This window comes from Chiloscyllium punctatum, chromosome 6, assembly GCF_047496795.1.
Source record: "Chiloscyllium punctatum isolate Juve2018m chromosome 6, sChiPun1.3, whole genome shotgun sequence".
Taxonomy (NCBI): domain Eukaryota; kingdom Metazoa; phylum Chordata; class Chondrichthyes; order Orectolobiformes; family Hemiscylliidae; genus Chiloscyllium; species Chiloscyllium punctatum.
Window position 1 is genome coordinate 124554714 of NC_092744.1, and position 18277 is coordinate 124572990.

The following is an 18277-nucleotide window of genomic DNA, read 5'->3' on the forward strand; positions in this document are numbered from 1 at the left end:
GCTCCATTTTCAAGGGCGGGTATTGATACTTGTCCTTCCATTCTCGATGGGGCAAATCACACGAAGGACAGTGCTGCCTAAATAAAGGTGGGGAAGGACTGCAGCTCTCAGGGAGGCAGAGTGTCAGTGAACGGCCAAACACGTGACTTCTGCAAACTACGCCTTGTGACTGTATTGGAATGAAAAGCATTTGACAGACTTGTTCTGGATTGAAGTATTTACTAGAAGCAGGAAGCTGAGTAAGAAACAACATAAACGCATTCAAATATGAGTGCAGAAACATTTCCCGCAACACAAATTAAATTGTAAAGGACAGAGTAGCGTTTCGATATATTGAATTTGGGTTCTTTTGTTTTGATGAGGCTGTTACCAGGGTATAAAGCCATTATAAAATGATACAGCAGTTGTTCACTATGATGGAACATTGTCTCAGTAATTTGCACTGCTGTTCAATGGGATGGTTAGGGTGATTGACAACGTTAAAGTGCCCTCTCGTGTCCAGGCAGTGAATTAAGTAAGTTAGGTGAATTAGCCATGGGTAACGTGGGGACAAGTTTAGAAGTCACTGGCCGACAGCTTATAGTCCAACAGGTTTATTTGAATTCATAAGGGGGAGGGCTCACTCTTCCTCAGGTGAAATATACGGGAATAGGAAGGGGAGCGAGGTCTGGGTGAGATGACCTTCAGAGAGTCGACACCGGCTCGATTGACTGAAATGCCCTTTCTGCACTGTAGGATTCTGTGATTCTATCGGAGAGGATAATGTTGGTGTTTACTGGGGTGCAAAGCCATTAGAGAAGATGCTGACGGGGTGTACTGAGGATGAGATTTTATTCAATTGTCTTCTTGGAAAATTGAGAACAGTTATCACTGAACCAAGGAAGACTTAGTGGGTTTTTTTCTGCTCATGAAATGCTTGGACACAGTAAATGGGTGGAAAATTCCCTCTTTCAAGTAATTAAACTTTTAGATGTCAGGCATTCAAATACTTTGAATAAAACCTTTCAAGGACAACGAAATGATAAGAACAGAATCGCTGTCACTCCGAGAATATGTTTTTCAAAATATTTGAAAAGGCACATTTTGTGACATACAAGGAATAAATTTCACAAGGAGAGAGACAGCGTCTGGCGAGGTAAAGGAGTAGGAGTGTGCTGTAGTCGGTCGGAAGTTGCGGGGAAACAGTGTCTAATTTGGTTGACTTTAAATGTAAAGACATTTCGTGAAGATGTGCAGCTGAAAATGATTCGATTCCAAAACTCTAAGTTTAGAAAGATTTGGCATGATATTCCACTTCAACCACTGTAAATGGAACTGAGCGGATTTTTGTTATTGCGATGGGAAGATATTACATAATGAATAGGAAGTGACTCGTTGCTTGGAGATCGACTTCGTGCTTTAATCACATGCGTTCAAGATGTGAGGACAAACACCATGATATTTGGTCCATTTAATACTCGGTGAAATCTGCCAAAGTAACAAGCAACAAAACTGCACTTTAACCCTTTGCTTTTCTAAGAAGTATTCTCCTTAAGCTGAAATAAAGTCGAAGCAAATTTGAATACAACATTAATCGTTCCAATGAGAAAAATCTAATTCACTTCCGATATTACGATGAACATTGCCACGCTTCCACAAAATTAAAATGAAACGAACAAACAGCGTTTCTTGCGGTTTAATCCAATTCAGGTTCAGCCATATCAGAAAGGCCACTGAGCCACAACATCGTCTTTATCTCCCTCTCCATGGCTGCTTCTTCACGTGAGAGAAAAAGTCACTGAAGAAATTATGAGTCAAATGAAGGTGAGAATATGACGTAAAAGTCTTGTTCTCTGTTTGATTCTGACACAGTTCAGACTCAGAATGTATCAAAGACAGCTGTTCATTCATACCAGCATGGATATTTATTGGAATTTGCTGTCATTATAATTCTGGTGAAAGCAGAAACACATTGGTGTGGATTCGATTCCGCTCTGGAAATTTCACATCCATGACTTTCACTGCATGTAACCTGATGAGGTATCATGTCACTTCTCCACAAAATGTGCTGAGGAGACCGAGCGAGTATGATGGTGGGTTATTATACTGTTGTGCTCCACATTCACGGATTGGAGTCACACTCTGGTTGCTAACTTCACAAACCGCTCCAGCAGTTTTTCTTTGCACATCACACCTCTGGTATACACTGGGTCGAGAATCTTGTTCTTGCCCTTCACTGCACGGGAGACAAGCAGACGACACCACATTAAAATCGAAATGAAGAGCGAGAGCATTCATTCTATTCAATTGTGCATTAAATAGTTGTAACAAGAAAGAACGCATTTTTCTTTCTGCCCCACGTTTCATCTTGTCTTTCTGTGAAGTTACATCGAAAGAAAGAGAAACAGATAACAAGAGATCGGGAGCACAAGTTTATCCCGTTGGGTTGTTCATGAGTATTTTAACCAAACACTTCACACAAAGATCTGATCAGTATTTCAAACAGTCAGTCGGAACCGCAGAAAGCTTCTCCAATGATACGAACTTTTCATTCTTCCACAAATTTCTGCTGTGTGTGAATCATACAACGATCCATCATCCAGCGTGATCACTGACATGCCAACTGTATAAGGTCTACCAAATTTCTTCAGCAATCAAATCTTCTGGACACAGCCACCTGTGCTGTGCCCAGTGTAATTTGTTGCACCCAGGCCACACCACATTTCTTCTTCCTGAGTTTATGAGCCTTGTTCCTGATCTGTCTGATCTGTTTAATAAACGTTTCCTATCACTTCAGTCCATCCCCTCACAATTCTGAACGTATGAGTAAAATAAGGCGTTAAAAAAGTGGAAGTATGCCACTCAGCCCATCGAGTCTGCCCCAACATTCAATGAACTCATGGTTGATCGGATAATCTTCAACTCGATTCTGCTTACATACCTCGACAAAGTTCCATCATCTTTCTGATTAACTATCTGGCACAGTTTGAAAATACCCAACATCTCAACCTCAACAGTGGTTGCCACAAAAATGCCACAGACTTTCTGGCCCCTGAGCAAAGAAATTACTCATCATTTCTGAAATAAATAGGCAATGCCTAATTCTGTGTTCACGTTCATGTCGTTTGGTGCTCTCCTCATACCATAGGGCAGGTCACATGCCTGTCTCTACCCTGTCTAGATCCAGTGAATATTGAACGTTTATACTTGTTATTATGTGATTATAGAGCTCTCCTCCAACTCCTTTGTTTCAAGGTGAATAATCCCAGCCTAACCAATCATACCACGAATCTCCTTTTTTACAGAGTTAGCAACATGTTGTAAATCTCTGCTGGCCCGCCCTTACAGCGTCCTTACGAAGTAATAAGACAGGTGGAGAAATTTCCGTGAGGAAACGGGTTGAAAGTTCAGGCGCAGATGGGAATTGGGACTTGAAATCGGAAAGAAAGCGATTAGAATCGGATTGATTCATAGAAGGACCAAATGCAGCAATGATAACTCTGACAAGTGAGAATCTAATCATATTCGATTCACATTCAATGGCTTGATTGTAACTGAATTCCTCCGTCTAATCGTCCTGGGTGCTCGTATTTAGGAGAAATGGAACCTGACCGCCCAAATGAAGAAGTTTACTAGTATAACATGTCCGTTGGTCGACTTTGTTTGATTATTAACTCAATTCTCGTCTCCGTGAAGCCCACGTTAACCACAAAGCACAAATTAGATTTTTAACAGAACTCTCTCCATTTGCCGAGGTGGGTGCAGCTTCAATACCGCTGAAGGGGCTGGACACCCTCCACGACAATGCAGTCACTTAACTGTACATTCTTCAATACCTGAATATTTATTCCCTTAATTGCTAAGGCAAAATTGCAGCAGAGTGCACCACCTAGAAGATTCACTGGAGTACGTCGTCCAGGTTTTTTTGACAGAACCTTCAATGTTCAAAAGGTTTACCGATTATAATACAAGGTTGAAGTTGCACTGAAACGTCACCGTTTGCAAATTACCCTCCAAGGAATATGTCAGCATGACTTGGAGAGGAATCAGTGGTAAATTCATTGAGTGATGAAGCGGTCTTGATGGTCAAAGAGTTATACTTCAGCCCTCCACCTTTTATCATACAATATTTTTAAAAATGACTCTTGCATTGCCCAGATTTGTGCACATTCCTTTGGTTGTTTCATAAACTGGCGCTTGCTAAAGATCGAATATCATCCTCAGCCTGTGGTCAACAATAGAAAATATCCAAAAACCCTCTCGAGCAACCGATCTCCCTGTGAATGTCCACTCCATGATCTCTTTGTTCCTGTACACCACTCAGAATCCCCACTGTTATTGTTTCAACTCCCCAAATTCATTACCACTTATTGGTCTGGATTCAGTTACATTCGCCATGTTTCCTTTCTACCTGATTTTTACATCCCTGCGGTCCCTGAAATTATTCATCATAGTCAACTATACAAACAATTGTTGTATCTTCTGTGAACTTCTAAACCATGACTCCTACAGCTAAGTTTGAATTATCGATCTACATCAGGAAACAGTGGTACTTCACTGGAAACAGGCATCCAAACATGGTTCATTTTTGGATGGGATGAATACCTGAAATAACAGCAGAATCGGACCCTTGCTGTCATTTGTAAACCTGATGGTGACTCTCCAGGTTGGTCTCCTGATTGGTTCCTTCTCACATGTGGGAGTGGTGAATGACATCTCCAAGTTGTGACTGAGAAAGTGAGTTTACACTTCAGCGGGAAATTGAATCCCTTCCTGGAGATCACGCCCGCATGGACCTGACTTCATTGCGGCGTGGGTATCCTTGTGTCTGTTTAGTTTAGATAACCAGTTGAATTTGAGTCCACGCTGAAATGACTCCCAATTATCCCCGTCATCCATTAATCTTTTTTATCCTTCCTTATTCTCCCACGGAATGTGACCATCATAGCCTGAACAGCACTTGTTGTTCATCCTTAACTCTCCTTGACCTGAGTCAGAGGGAATTTATGGGTGAACCGTACTATTGTGCGGCTGGAGTCATATATTGGCTGGTATCGTTCAGGACGGCAGATTTCCCTTTTGAAGGGAAATGAAAGAATGGGTTTTCAGCAAATTAAAACTTTTTGACACTATTCCACTGAGTGGGTTTATATGCCAGATTTTATTCATCAAATCTAATTACTACCAGCTGCCATTCTCCATTCTCCAAGGGTTGCTGGCCCAAATATCTCCATTACATTTGCAGATGACACGAAGATTGGTGGAGTAGCAGAAATCATAGGGGAGTGTCAAATTATGAAGGAGAACGTAGATAGACAGAAGAATTGAGGGGGGAATTGGCAGATGGAGTTGAATCCAGTCAAATGTGTGGTGATGCATTTTAGGAAGCCGAATTCTCGAGCCAAGTATACTGTAAACATAAGTGCCTTGGGTAATGTTGATGAGCAGAGCGATTGGGAGTTCAGATCCTTTGTACCCTGAATGTAGCTGCACAGTTGGATTGAGTGGACAAGAAGGCATCGGGCGTGCTTGCCTTCACTGGACGGGGCATTAAGTATAAGAGCTGGCATGCTAAATTTGTACAAGATTTTGGTTCAACCGCATTTAGAATGCTATGTACTGTTCTGGTCTCCAAATTACCAAAACGATGTGCACGTTTATGAAAGAGTGCAGAGAAAGTTTCTGAGGATGTTGCCTGGTATGGAAGGTGCTAGCTCTGAAGAGGGGTTGAGTAGGTAATGTTTGTTTTCATGAAAGAAAACGAGATGAGGGGGACCTGACTGACGTCTACAAAATCATGAAGGGTATTGCCAGAGTGGATAGAGATAAGCTTTTTCCCAAGGAGGGATTTAATAATGAGATGTCACACGTTCAAGATGAGAGGTGAAAAGTATAAGAGAGTTTGACGTTGGAAGTATTTTACACAGAGGGTGGTAGGTACTTGGATAGTGTTGAACAGCAGAGGTAGGAGAGGCAAACACGGTAGATTCATTTCAGGTGCGTCTGGACAGTTGCATGAGGAGATGGGGTGCAGAAGGATACCGTTGGTTTGGAATTTAGTGATAGGTTTCGACAGTGGATCAGCTGAGGCTTCGACGTCCAAAGAGTCTGTTCTTGGCCTGTAAATTTCCTGCGTTCCCTATTCCTCTGTGTTCACTACACTACCAACTGCATGCTACATTGCTACATCTCAGAAAATGACATTGTCAATTCCAATTATCACAGAGGGAATTCTAATATGACATGCAGCTGTGTCGGAATGAAAGTGAAGTATGCTAGATTGGAGCGTTTACTGGGAGCAAAAGGCAGATTTGGAGACGATGTGATTAAAAACAGCTCTTCCTGTCAAAGTAACAAAACAGCACATTGTTAACGAAAATTTCAGAGAATGTTTTCAATTAATTGACCCCTCGCTTAAGACTCCAGCACTCTTCAGCTGAGCCAATCTGCAGTGCGGGTTAATGCTGCTGTTGTATCTTAATAATGTAATAAACGGAGACAAATATGCCCTTCCTCCCCGCGTTTGACCAGGAACATTCCCAGTTTTGGCATATCATGCGCCTCTGTACCATCATATAAGAACGATGTCCTCATTTTCAAAACAATCATTCCATTTCGATACCGTGGTTGTGAGATCATTTCTCATGTCGCAGCTTTTTCAAAATGGACCATAGATTATTGGAACATCAGGCTCTGCAAAAGGCCACAAGGCAGCTCTGAGGAAAAGAAAATGTATTTCAAAGTACCTCTTTCTGTGGACTTCGACATCATTTATTTCACTTGCTCATTTGGCTCTATCTTGTCTATTGTGTGCGGCTCTGCAATTCGCATGATACCACGGATATGATAGCATTGGAAATGATGCAGGAGAGATTTACCAGGATATTCTCTGGGTAGAAAAGTTTCAATTATAAAGAGAAATTGGATAGTCTGGAGGGGTTTTTCTTATAGCAGAAGAAATTGAGAGGAGACATGATTGAGATGTACAAAATAATCAGGAATATGGATGGCATAGACTGTAATAAACGTTTCTCTTTGATAGTGAGATCGATCACGGGGTGAAGGGAAGGTGGCATAGGCTTAAGGAAGAAGAGGAAAGATTCGAGTGAATGCGCAGACAAATGTTTTGAAACAGCAGTTGGTTGAAATATGGAACTCAGTGCATGCAAAGGCTGGAGATCCAGAAATCCTCATAACTTTCAGAAGTATTCAGATATGAATTTTGCGAAGCCAAGACAGACGAGGCTATAGGCCAAGTTAATTTACAAAGTGTTCGGATAGTTAAGCGAATGTTACTTTCCAGTAATACCAAATAGGCATCTTTTTGCATAAAATTCCTGGATAGTACCACCGCATGTCGCTGCGTGAGATCTGGTTCAATTTGCTTCCAGGACGTATCCTTGCATATTGGGAGGGCTCATTGGGTAGAACTGAACCTTTCCGCTCCAGAAAGCGCATTCGATTCCAGACTTGTGTGACTGACTGTGTGGAATTTGCACTCTCATGCTCTCTCTCTCACCCTTGTGAGTTTTCTCCGGCTGCTCCGATTCCTTCCCACAATGCAAAGGTGTGCAATTCAGGTCAATGACAAACGAAATCTAAATGGACTGTAAGTGTTGTAAATCAGAGCCAAAAGTCAGAATTGCAATTCGGGGAAAACCGAACGACTGTTTCAGGTCAACAGACTCTTCCTCGGATCTGTTTTTAATTCGCAATGTTAACTCTGATTTCTCTCCACTGATGCTGCCTGACCCGCTGAGCTTTTGGAGCAATTTCTATTTTCGTAGGTGCATCATAAATGCGGATTTAGAAAGATAGAGTGGGGCAGTGTGAATCTCTTCCATAGCACAGTGCAGATTCAACTGGCCAAATGGTTTCTGTATGCACTATGTCTATTTCCATTAACTCTGTATCTATAAGTCTTTGTCCTTTTTTTGTCTTTGTTATTCACATCTCTCCTGTCATGTGAATTGCAGAACAGGACAATCGACGTTTCGGGCATAAGCCTCCACCAAACCGTTACCACCTGACGCCTGGAGGATGAACGCCTCATATTCTGCCATGGGACCCTGCTATCACACGGGAAAATGTGGATTTCAATGGCTTCCTCATTTCCCCTCACCACACATTATTACAGTCTGAAGCATCAAACTCAGCACCACACTCCGGACCCATACATCTCTCCCCATCTGACATATCACCTCTTCCCCTGCCTTGAACCACCATTCGCTTTCCCAGCTACCTTGCACCCAACTCCAACCCCCTACCAATTATCTCCCAGCCCCCACCCACAAGACTCATTCCAGATGAAAGACTTATGCCAGAAACGTCGATTCTCCCGCTTATCAGATGCTGCCTGACCTGCTGTACTTTTCCAGCACGATACTGTCGGCGTGTCGAATATAGATTTATCAGGCTCTTTATCTGGGAGCGGAGAAGGCTGAGTGAGGAAGTGATTCAGGTGCACATTTAGGGGATTGGTATGTGTGATAGGAATAAACTTCTTATGGGAAGAGTTAACACCCAGGGATCTCCGTTAAACACAAGGGAGAGGGTGCTCAGACGAGATTTAGGAAGAGCGTTTTCACTCTTAGAGTGTTGTTTATTTGGAATTCACTGTGTGACCGTGTGGTAAAGATATGAGTCAGCAAAACATTTCAGGAGTATTTAGCCGAATACTTGAGAAGCTAGAGCACACATGGATAACGATCAGGCACTGAAAGTGGGATGAAGCTAAACAGATATCTGATGAAAGATCCGAACACTGTATAGAAAATACCGAGAATGAAAGCATGGGAAGGGTAAAGACATGGAAACTACTGGCAATCTGTTACAAGGGGTCTGCGGAATGTTACACTCGTCAAAAGGTCACTGGGGTAGGATGGGGCCAGTGTGGCAGGAGGGGATAAGAATAGCGGAATGCTCTGACACCAATTAGCAGAGTCAGACTGGGCTGAAAGGTTACTATGGCAGGCTGAGATAATAGCAATTAATAACGTCAGAATCGCCTACTCAATATCATCATGGCAGTTTAGTACAAGCCGTGACAAGACATACTAAGGACATGACTTTAAATAATTAATTGATAGGTCAGTCAGCCTGCTTGAGAAGCTTGTAGACGGAAAGATATGACATTAAATATCTAATCAGTAGTTAGTAGAGTCAGCTTGGAACAGGGCAACATTGTGATAGATGGGGTAGCTAAGTATCTAATAATGACAGGTTAGTCTGGGATGGAAGTTCATTGTAGCACAGGTGGCAGCCGAATACCTAAGAGTGACAGTCGAATAATATTAAGTAGAATTAATAAAAAACCATAGTGACAGAAGTAGAACAACAAGGGGAACTAACACTATTGGTTTATTGTACAGCTGAAGTGAGGCAATTCTGACGAACACAGTTGGGCATTCTGGTAAGCGAAAAAAAATGATTAAAGAAAAGGTATGAAATGATGGAGTTTAGTTCAGATACATGTGAGGTGCTGCACTTTGGGAAAGCAAATTTTAGCAGGACTTACACACTTAATGGTAAGGTCCGAGGGAGTGATACTGAACAAAGAGACCTTGGTGTGCAGGTTCAGAGCTCCTTGAAAGTGGAGTCGCTGGTAGATAAGATAGTGAAGAAGGCGTTTGGTATGCTTTCCTTCTTTGGTCAGAGTGTTGAGAACAGGAGTTGGGAGGTCATGTTGCGGCTCTACAGGACATTGGTTAGACCACTGTTGGAATATTGCGTGCAATTCTGGTCTCCTTCCTGTTGGAAAGATGTTGTGAAACTTGGAAGGGTTCAGAAAGATTTCCAAGAATGTTTCCAGGGTTGGACCTTGAGGTATAAGAAGCGGCTAAACAGGCTGGGGCTGTCTTCCCTGGAGAGTCGAAGGCTGAAAGGTGACCTTTTTAGATTACATTACATTACTTACAGTGTGGAAACAGGTCCTTCGGCCCAACAAGTGCACACCGCCCCACCGAAGCGCAACCCACCCATACCCCTAACCTAACACTACGGGCAATTTAGCACGACCAATTCACCTGACCTGCACATCTTTGGACTGTGGGAGGAAACCGGAACACCCGGAGGAAACCCACGCAGACACGGGGATGACGTGCAAACTCCACACAGTTAGTCACCTTATAGCGGTTTACAAAATTATGAGGGGCATGGACATTATGAATAGACAAAGTTTTGTCCCTGGGTCGGGAAGTTCATAACTAGAGGGCATATGTTTAGTTTGAGAGAGGAAAGATAAAAAAGAGATCTAGGGGACAACGTTTTCACACAGAGGGTGGTAAGTGAATGGAATGAGTTGCCAGATGATGTAGTGGAGGCTGGTACAATTGTAACATTTAAGAGGCTTGTGAACAGGAAGGGTTTGGAGGAATATGGGCCAGTTGCTGGCAGGTGGGACTAGATTGGGTTGGGATATCTGGTCGGCATGGCCAAGTTGGACAGCAAGTTCTGTGTCCATGCTGCATTTCTCAATGACTATATGACTCTATGCCATTGAACCTGAGGTTCGGGAGGATTCAAGAATTCGTTTTCTGAATGTTATGGTTTTTGTTTGCAAATAAAAGATCTACTCCTTGAAAACCTCCATGCATCTCCTGGTGATTGTTGACATTTTCTCCACGACAACCGCAACTTTGGGTGCAGTAAAATTGTAGCAATTGCAGCTCTGTGGCGCAATGAAACGTGTGTTAGATTCCTACAAATTTGGTAACTTAGCTATTCAAAGTTTGTCAGTTTGAACCTCACCAGAATTGGAGTTTAGTTCAGTTTTCAACTAAATCATTGATTGTTGTGCTGATTCATCGCCAATTCCTGTCGTCGGAAGTTCTCGAACCTGCTACTGACCAGAGGAAATTCCTTACCTTCTTGGTTGTGAGTTTTTACGGAATCATGATCAGACCAGAATCAGATGCTCACCCGCAAAACCTGCAAGTTTCGTGCAGAAACCAACTGTCTCTAAACACATTTCCCTCCCAAAGTTGCACAGAAATGTTCGTATGCTTAAATGACTTTATCCCCTTTTGTGACAGGTTGTTGTGGGATGAGCTGGGGAAAGACATTGACGTGTGTGTTCAGCCATGATGATATTAAACGGTGTGTAGGACACGTGTTTAGACAAGCCTCCTCCTGTTCCTCTCTTTCTGTGCTGTTTCTTACAGTAGGTTTTCAAAATTAACACGATGAGGGCAATGTGAATCGACACTATGGAATATAAATGTCCTCCCCTTTACACCACCGCTCTCACAGCCAGAACAGACAGCTCCTATTGTTGCTTTAGATTAGACAGTGAAGGATTCTCTCAGGTGCTCTACCAGACTGCAAGCTCCTTCACACAGGTTTCCAACTGGGTACACGGAGCAAGCAAACGTGTGGATATTGGGATTCAGGGACAGGTTTCCATTCTGCTGGGCTGCAGTTCTGGTCACATGAATTTTTGTCATGCTCAGACTTTCTGTGCATTCTACCTACTTTACAATTTAAACTGTAATTGAATTTTTATTATTGCATAACATTCTTACATCTTCAATATTCATGCAAACTGTGCAACGTGTTCTTGGATGTAGGAATGCTGAAGATTATTAATGAATGCAAAATGTTTCATGTTACCTGTATGAACTTTCAGAAGGAAGTTGGTGAAGTTTCATTGATTCGAATTCTGTGCCGATTGACGCTGTTTGAAGGAAAAGCCCTTCGACAGCGTCAAGGTAACATTGCCTGTTAACAATGCAGGACCCAACGGAATCCCATTTTTCAATGTCGTCTATTTTTTCAAATTTTTTGTGTCCCTTTTGTGTCCTTTACGAGAACCTGGTGCTTCAATAATCAATGACCTCATGTCAGTTTCACCTTGACTGCATTAGCTTTAATTTCAGAACCAGACGGTCCAGAGAAATTATGCAGGGTGAGTGACTGAGGTACCAGTGGGGCAGCACATCACCACCAAAGATCCCACAGTGTTGTGGTTCAGTGGTTAGTCTGCTGCTTCAACAGGGTCCAAAGTTCGATTCCAGCCTCGGTGGACTGTCTGTGTAGAGTTTGCACGTTCTTCCAGTGTCTGCGTGGGTTTTCTGCGGGTGTTCGAGTTTCCTCCCACAGTCCAAAGATTGTGCAGGTCAGATGAGTTGGTCATTCTAAATTGCCCATAGTGCATTTGTCAGAGCGGAAATGGTTCTGGTTGGGTTACTTTTCGGAGGGTTGGTGTGGACCTTTGGGTCCGAAAGGTCTGTTTCCATACTGTAGGGAATCTAATAATCACAGCAAAAGTAGAGAAATTGAGTGAATATTCCCAAGGTACGTGTAGGTCACGTGACAGGTTCGCTGTCTGCGGCTCTCGTCACTCAGTTGGTCAGCGCTGAATACTTAAAAGTGCATAACATGCCAAGGCTGTAAGTTCAATGCTTATCTTAAGATGTTGTTACTGACATTGACCAGGGATTATTGAAGCATCAGACTGAAGCGCAGTTGAAAACAATGTTGAGTAATGTCGCATTTATTTGAAAACTCCAGTTTCTGACATGGGGAAATGTTTTGCCTTTGTTAAACATGCCAATTATGAACAGAAAATCTGCAAATATTCCCCAGGTGAATATCCATCGGTGGATAGAGAAACAGAGGTGAAGTTTTAGCTTGATGACCTTCCTCAAATCGCTGACCCTGCACCGGATTACATCCTGGGAAAGTCTGTATAAATCGCTTCATAATCATTCAATTTCCAGCAAGCTGCACAGCTCATTCAACCAATCGAAAGTATTAGATTTATCTCTTTGTGGAGTTTGACAGTTGTCAGTAAACCTGGTAAAGGATCTGGGCAAGTAGTTTTGCTGTAGGGAGGAACAAAGTGTCCATCTGGAATAAGGTTGAGTCTTGACGCAGGATTTTTGAAGCAGAGATAAAAGAGTATTCAATGGACTCACTCCCATTTCGGTTGATTATGACCAAATGTTCAAGACAACAGATGGCAATGATAATGATGTTTTACATCGACAGGCCAAATCTTGCGCACTGGAGGCACCACAGTATTACAGAACAGGTGAGTGGGCGAGATGATGATCCTTGTGGAAACCTGAGACAGTGAGAGAATTAGTCCCACGCTGTTGATCTCACTTTTCTCATAAACCAGTTAGTCAGCGGACTGAGCTAACAGACTTCCATTCAATGCAGAGCGAAACCAAACAGCTCAGTGCATTCACTGTATATAATCTTTCATTTTGAATGAGTTGCTGCACCTTCCAACTCCACTAGCTCTTCTTGTACTTAACATTTCTGTTGCAGGTGTCATGCAATTTCTTTCCCATGAATGTTAACGTATTCAGGAACGCTTCAATTTTGCATCCCCATCCAGGCAGCCGAGAATGACTGTCGCTGTTTAATTCTCCCCATGTCTGCGTGGGTTTCCTCTGGGTGCTCCGGTTTCCTTCCACAGTCCAAACGTGTGCAGATTAGGTGAATTGGCTGTGTTAAATTGCCCGTAGTGTTAGGGGCAGGGGTAAATGTAGTGGAATGGGTCTGGGTGGATTGCACTTCGGCGGATCGGTGTGGACTTGTGAGTCTGCTGGGCCTGTTTCCAAACTGTAAGTAATCTAATTTAATCTAATCTAATCTAATCTAATGTAATCTAATCTAATCTAATCCAATCTAATTCACTCCTGTCTGCCTGCACTCGCTTTTCAAATATTCTTGAATCAGCTCCTAAAATGATTCTATTTCTGAAAATTCATCTCCAAATTCAATAACTCTCAGAATAAAAAATGCCTACTCCAAAATTCTTTATCGTGCTCCGATGGGTTTGAAGTTCTAACCTCTAGTTTTCACTCACATAAACAAGGAAATTTCCCTCGTATTTACTCTTAACAACTTCACATCAGCTAGATAACTTCTTTTTGGACACAACTCAGTCTTTCCTGATTTCTCCCGCATTATTCCTTATCTATGCCTCCATCCCATTAAACCCCCTCTTTTCGTTTCTAGTGGCTTTATCTCCCTTTACACCTCATTTCCATCGTTTCTAACGACATGGCATCATGGCCGTGTCATTCCTAACGTCTTTATCGTCCAGTAAACACTGCCCGTGTCTTTCATCATGTCTTTATATCCCTGTATATTTCAACCTGAGAAAGGATGCTGGGTCCAATTCAATGCATCAAACTCACCACTAAGCTGTGCAAACTTATACCGACACAGGAAAGGTGGAAGCATTTTCAATTACAGCTGAATGCATTGGTTGCAACAGAATCGGGCCAAATCCCAGTCACATAATTGACTGTTGTTCTTATAGTTAGTTCTTCTCTCCGTGTGCTGAAGTAACACAGTGAGGGATCAATTACTATTGCCAGACGTGCATAAGGAGGTGGGTATGGAATGCTGAAGTTGTGAGATCAGAGCAGTTTTTATTGACATTGGCCATTCACTGTTCGAATATCAGTCTTAGGAATTAGACAATGAGCGATTTTGAACGAAATTTGAGCGGGGAGATTTACCCCATGATGTAACACCAAATGGTGTGGTTACTTTGTTGTTTACCTCATTTGTGTGTTTTGCCTCTTTGGGGATTTTGAAGTTATCCCCTCTACACAAAAGTTCCATGTTTTTGCACCATTATACAAAAGATGCAGTACAATCACACCCAACGCTGCTTGCACAGATATTGACCCCTGGAAACAGCACTATGCACTCGCCTCGAGTCTGGAAAATAATTTGTTACATTCCCATTCTTATTGCTCTTTTCATTCCATCGGCTTCTGTTCTTCACGGAATCCGATTCAGCAGATCTGGTCACTGAGTCATTACTTTGTATGTGTTAAGGTCATGTGAGCGGAATATCACAGTCCATAACACAGAAGTCAGACCATACTCAGGGAACCGTACTCTGCTCTAGATCATTTCATGGACACCAGGAAGAAATATCTATGCTCTTCAAAATTTACTCACCTGTTTTTCAGAAGCAAGATAAACAGTTCCAGGTTTCTGCTTTTGTTGTCAAACGGACCAAGATTGTAAATGCTGGAACCAGTTGAGACTGTCCGCTCTCCCACCTCTATTTTCTCCCCAGGAAGTGTTAACTTGATGGTCTGAATGGGATTCCTCTAAAAAGAAGAATATTTTTATCCATTGATTTCTGGTTTATGGGCCACTAGGCTCCCGCTGGGTCTCTGAATATCGCACTGACGACAGCAGTTTCCAGCCGTCTTCAGCTTTTTTGTCGGAAGTACCTTCGAGGATGACATCAAAAGATGTTCGCTGTTACTGTATGATACTCTACCAATGGAGACAGATCTATCAATGGAGGCAGCTCAGTCCACTGGGATGGGACAATTTCTGCAGTGTTTCCTGCGGATCAGATACAGTGCACGTTATCATTCAGATCATACAGAGTGAGAGCGCTCGAAAAGGCCAATTGGTCACTCGTGCCTGTGTCTGCTAGGGAGTTACAAAATATGGGATAAAGTGGAAACTGGGGATTTGATCAGTTTCAAGTGTTTACGTGAGGCAGGAATCAGAAAAAGATACACTGTGAAGCGATTGGGATCTGACTACAGGAGCAGCAAACAGGATGTACAGCGCAGAGGAGAGCTTTGAAGTATTAAATTGTGATTGATGGGCCGATCATGCTTTAACTTTGCCACGCTGATGCAGAAAATAATATGTCAGTGTCTCTTGGAATTGTGATGTCACAGGCAAATATCGCCTTTACAATGCTGTAAGTTCCTTTTTCCAATGTGACGACAGTCTGTATGTAAAACAGCTTAAATATTTAATCCTTTCTCATAAACAATTCCATTCCATCTCATTGTGTTGTATTGCCTTCTTTCCACTTTACCTATTATTGTGCCTGAACTGAAGTTGATTTCCTCCTACTGCGTGTCTTTTATAGTCTGAATGATATGATGCATTTGTACTGATCCACCTTCTGACAGAATTTTTCACTTCACTTCAGCCCGTCGTAACTTCGGTATCTGATACCATTCCCGTTGTCTGTGTGTTAAGCGCTCGTCTCAGATCCAGGCTACCCTCACCCAAATTAAACGCAAAGCTCATTCACACTGTGATCACTGCAATCAGGGGCATCTTCACTCCGAGGTCATTCATTATTCCTAGGAGAAAGTTAGGACTACAGATGCTGGAGATCAGAGTCGGGAGTGTGATGATGTAAAAGCACTGCAGGTCAGTCAGCATCCGAGGAGCAGGAAAATCCACTTTTCTGGTATAGCCCTTCAACATGAATAAGGCTTATGAGTCGGGACTGAGGGATAAATGGTAGGGGTGCAGGTTTGGGCGGAGATAGTTGGGAAAGCGTTAGTTGGATGAAGGTGAGGGAGAAGATGACAGTCCAGAAGAAGCAGTGATGGAATGGGTCCAGAGGGCGGTGCCAAGTTTGAGGCTTGGGACTTGTGGCAAGGGGAATGAGGAAACTGTTCAAATCCACACTTATCCCGTGAGGTGACAGAGTCCCAAGGCGGAACATATGGCGTTCTTCCTCCAGGTATTGGGTGGTTATGGTTTGGCGCTGAAGGAGGCCCAGGATCTGCAAGTCTTTGACGGAGTAGGAGGGTGAGTTGAAGTGTTCACTCACGGGATGGTGAAGTTGGTGGGTGCGGCGTCCCAAAGATGTTCTCTGAAATGATCTGCAAGAAAGTGCCCTGTCTCCCTGATGTAGAGGAGACCACACTGGGTTCAACAGATGCAGTAGATGACATTGAAAGTTGTACAGGTGAATTTCTAACGGAAGTGGAAGGATACCTTGGGACCTTAGACGGAGATGAGTGGAGTGATGTGGGCGCTGCTTTTACCCTTCCTGCGGTGGCAGGGAAAGATGCCAGTCGTGGGGTGTGGGTTTATAGGGAGTTGTAGACCTGACAAGGGGCTCGTGGAGGGAATGGTCTTTTCGGAATGCTGATAACGGTATGGAGGGAAATGTATACCAGATAGTGGGGTCTGTATGGAGATTACAGAAGTGGTGGAGTCTGATGTGTTTTATGCTGAGTTTGGTGGGGTGAAAGTTGAGGACCATGCGGTTCTGTCCTTGTTGCGGGAGGGGTGGGATGTAAGGGCGTTGGTGATTGAGGTGGAGGAGATGCACTGGAGGGCAAGGTCAACCACGTGGGAAGGAGACCAACTGGGACTTTCTGAAGTGGAGTTGGTCACCCTGGGAACAGATGTGGTGGAGGCGGATGAATTGGGAATATTGATGGTGTTTTTACACGAGGTGACGTGAGAGGAGGTGTAGTATTGGTAGCTGTGGGAATCGTTGGGCTTGTAGTATATGTCTGTCATTAGTCATTCGCTGGAGACGGTGATGGACAGGTCCAAGAAGTGGAAGGAAGTTGCCAAGGAGATCCAGGTGAATTTGACGTCGGGGTGAAAGGTGTTGGTAACGTTGGTGAACTGTTCAACCTCCTCGTGGGAGCAGGAAGTGGGGCCAATGAATTCATCAATGTAGCGGAGGAACAAGTGGGGAGACGTGCCAGTGTAACTGTGAAAGACGGACAATTCTACATATCTGACAAACAGGCCGGCATAGCTCGGTCACATGCGGGTGCCCATGGCTACCCCTTTGGTTTGGAGGAAGTGGGAAGATTGGACTGAAAATTTGTTGAGGGTGAGGGCCAGTTTAGCCAGGTGTATGAGGGTGTCGGTGGAAGGGTACTAGTTAGGATGGGGTGAGATGAAAAAACAGAGGGTTTGGAGACTTTCGTCATGGCAGATGGATGTGCAGAGGGACTGGACCTCCAAGGTGAAGATGACGCGTTGTGGACCAGGGAAATAAAAGTCTTTAAGGAGATGAAGTGGTGTCACAAACGTAGGTGAGTCTTTCCTGGACTGGGGAGTCAGGAAGGTGTTGAGGTAGGAAGAGATGATTTGGGTCGGATAGGCGCAGGCTGAGACAGCAGGTCATAGGAAGCAGGTCGAATCGAGCCATGCGGGGTTCATGGACAATGAGGTTGGAGGCTGTGAATGGGAAATTCCCCAGAGAAGATGAGGTTGTGATATTCTGGGAGATTAGGCTAGCTGCTGGATTGCATGTGCAACGAGGTGGCCGAGAGGTTAAGGCGATGGACTGCTGATCCATTGTGCTCTGCACGCGTGGGTTCGAGCCTCGCTCTCGTTGGATTATCACAGCTGTCCTATTGGAAATAGAACTCCAGTGGCCAGTTTATATGCATTGATGATAATATAAATCCTCAAACAATAACTTGCGCCTGTTGCCTAAACTGCATTGAAATTTAGATTGAAATGGGATAATGAAAACCAACGTGGTTTTCTTTGCCAAGTCAAGCAGCTGTGAACTTTTACCGTA

The 18277-nt window shown here is 43.4% G+C and overlaps 1 long non-coding RNA gene and 1 other non-coding gene across 2 annotated transcripts in view; both read left to right on the forward strand.

The window, feature by feature from the left end:
- Nucleotides 1–18277, forward strand: part of LOC140478559 (uncharacterized) — a 728439-nt gene that overhangs the window by 417103 nt on the left and 293059 nt on the right. The window lies entirely within an intron of this gene.
- On the forward strand, nucleotides 18007–18088 carry trnas-gcu (transfer RNA serine (anticodon GCU)). Its single transcript has one exon. It is a non-coding gene; the product is annotated as a tRNA-Ser (tRNA).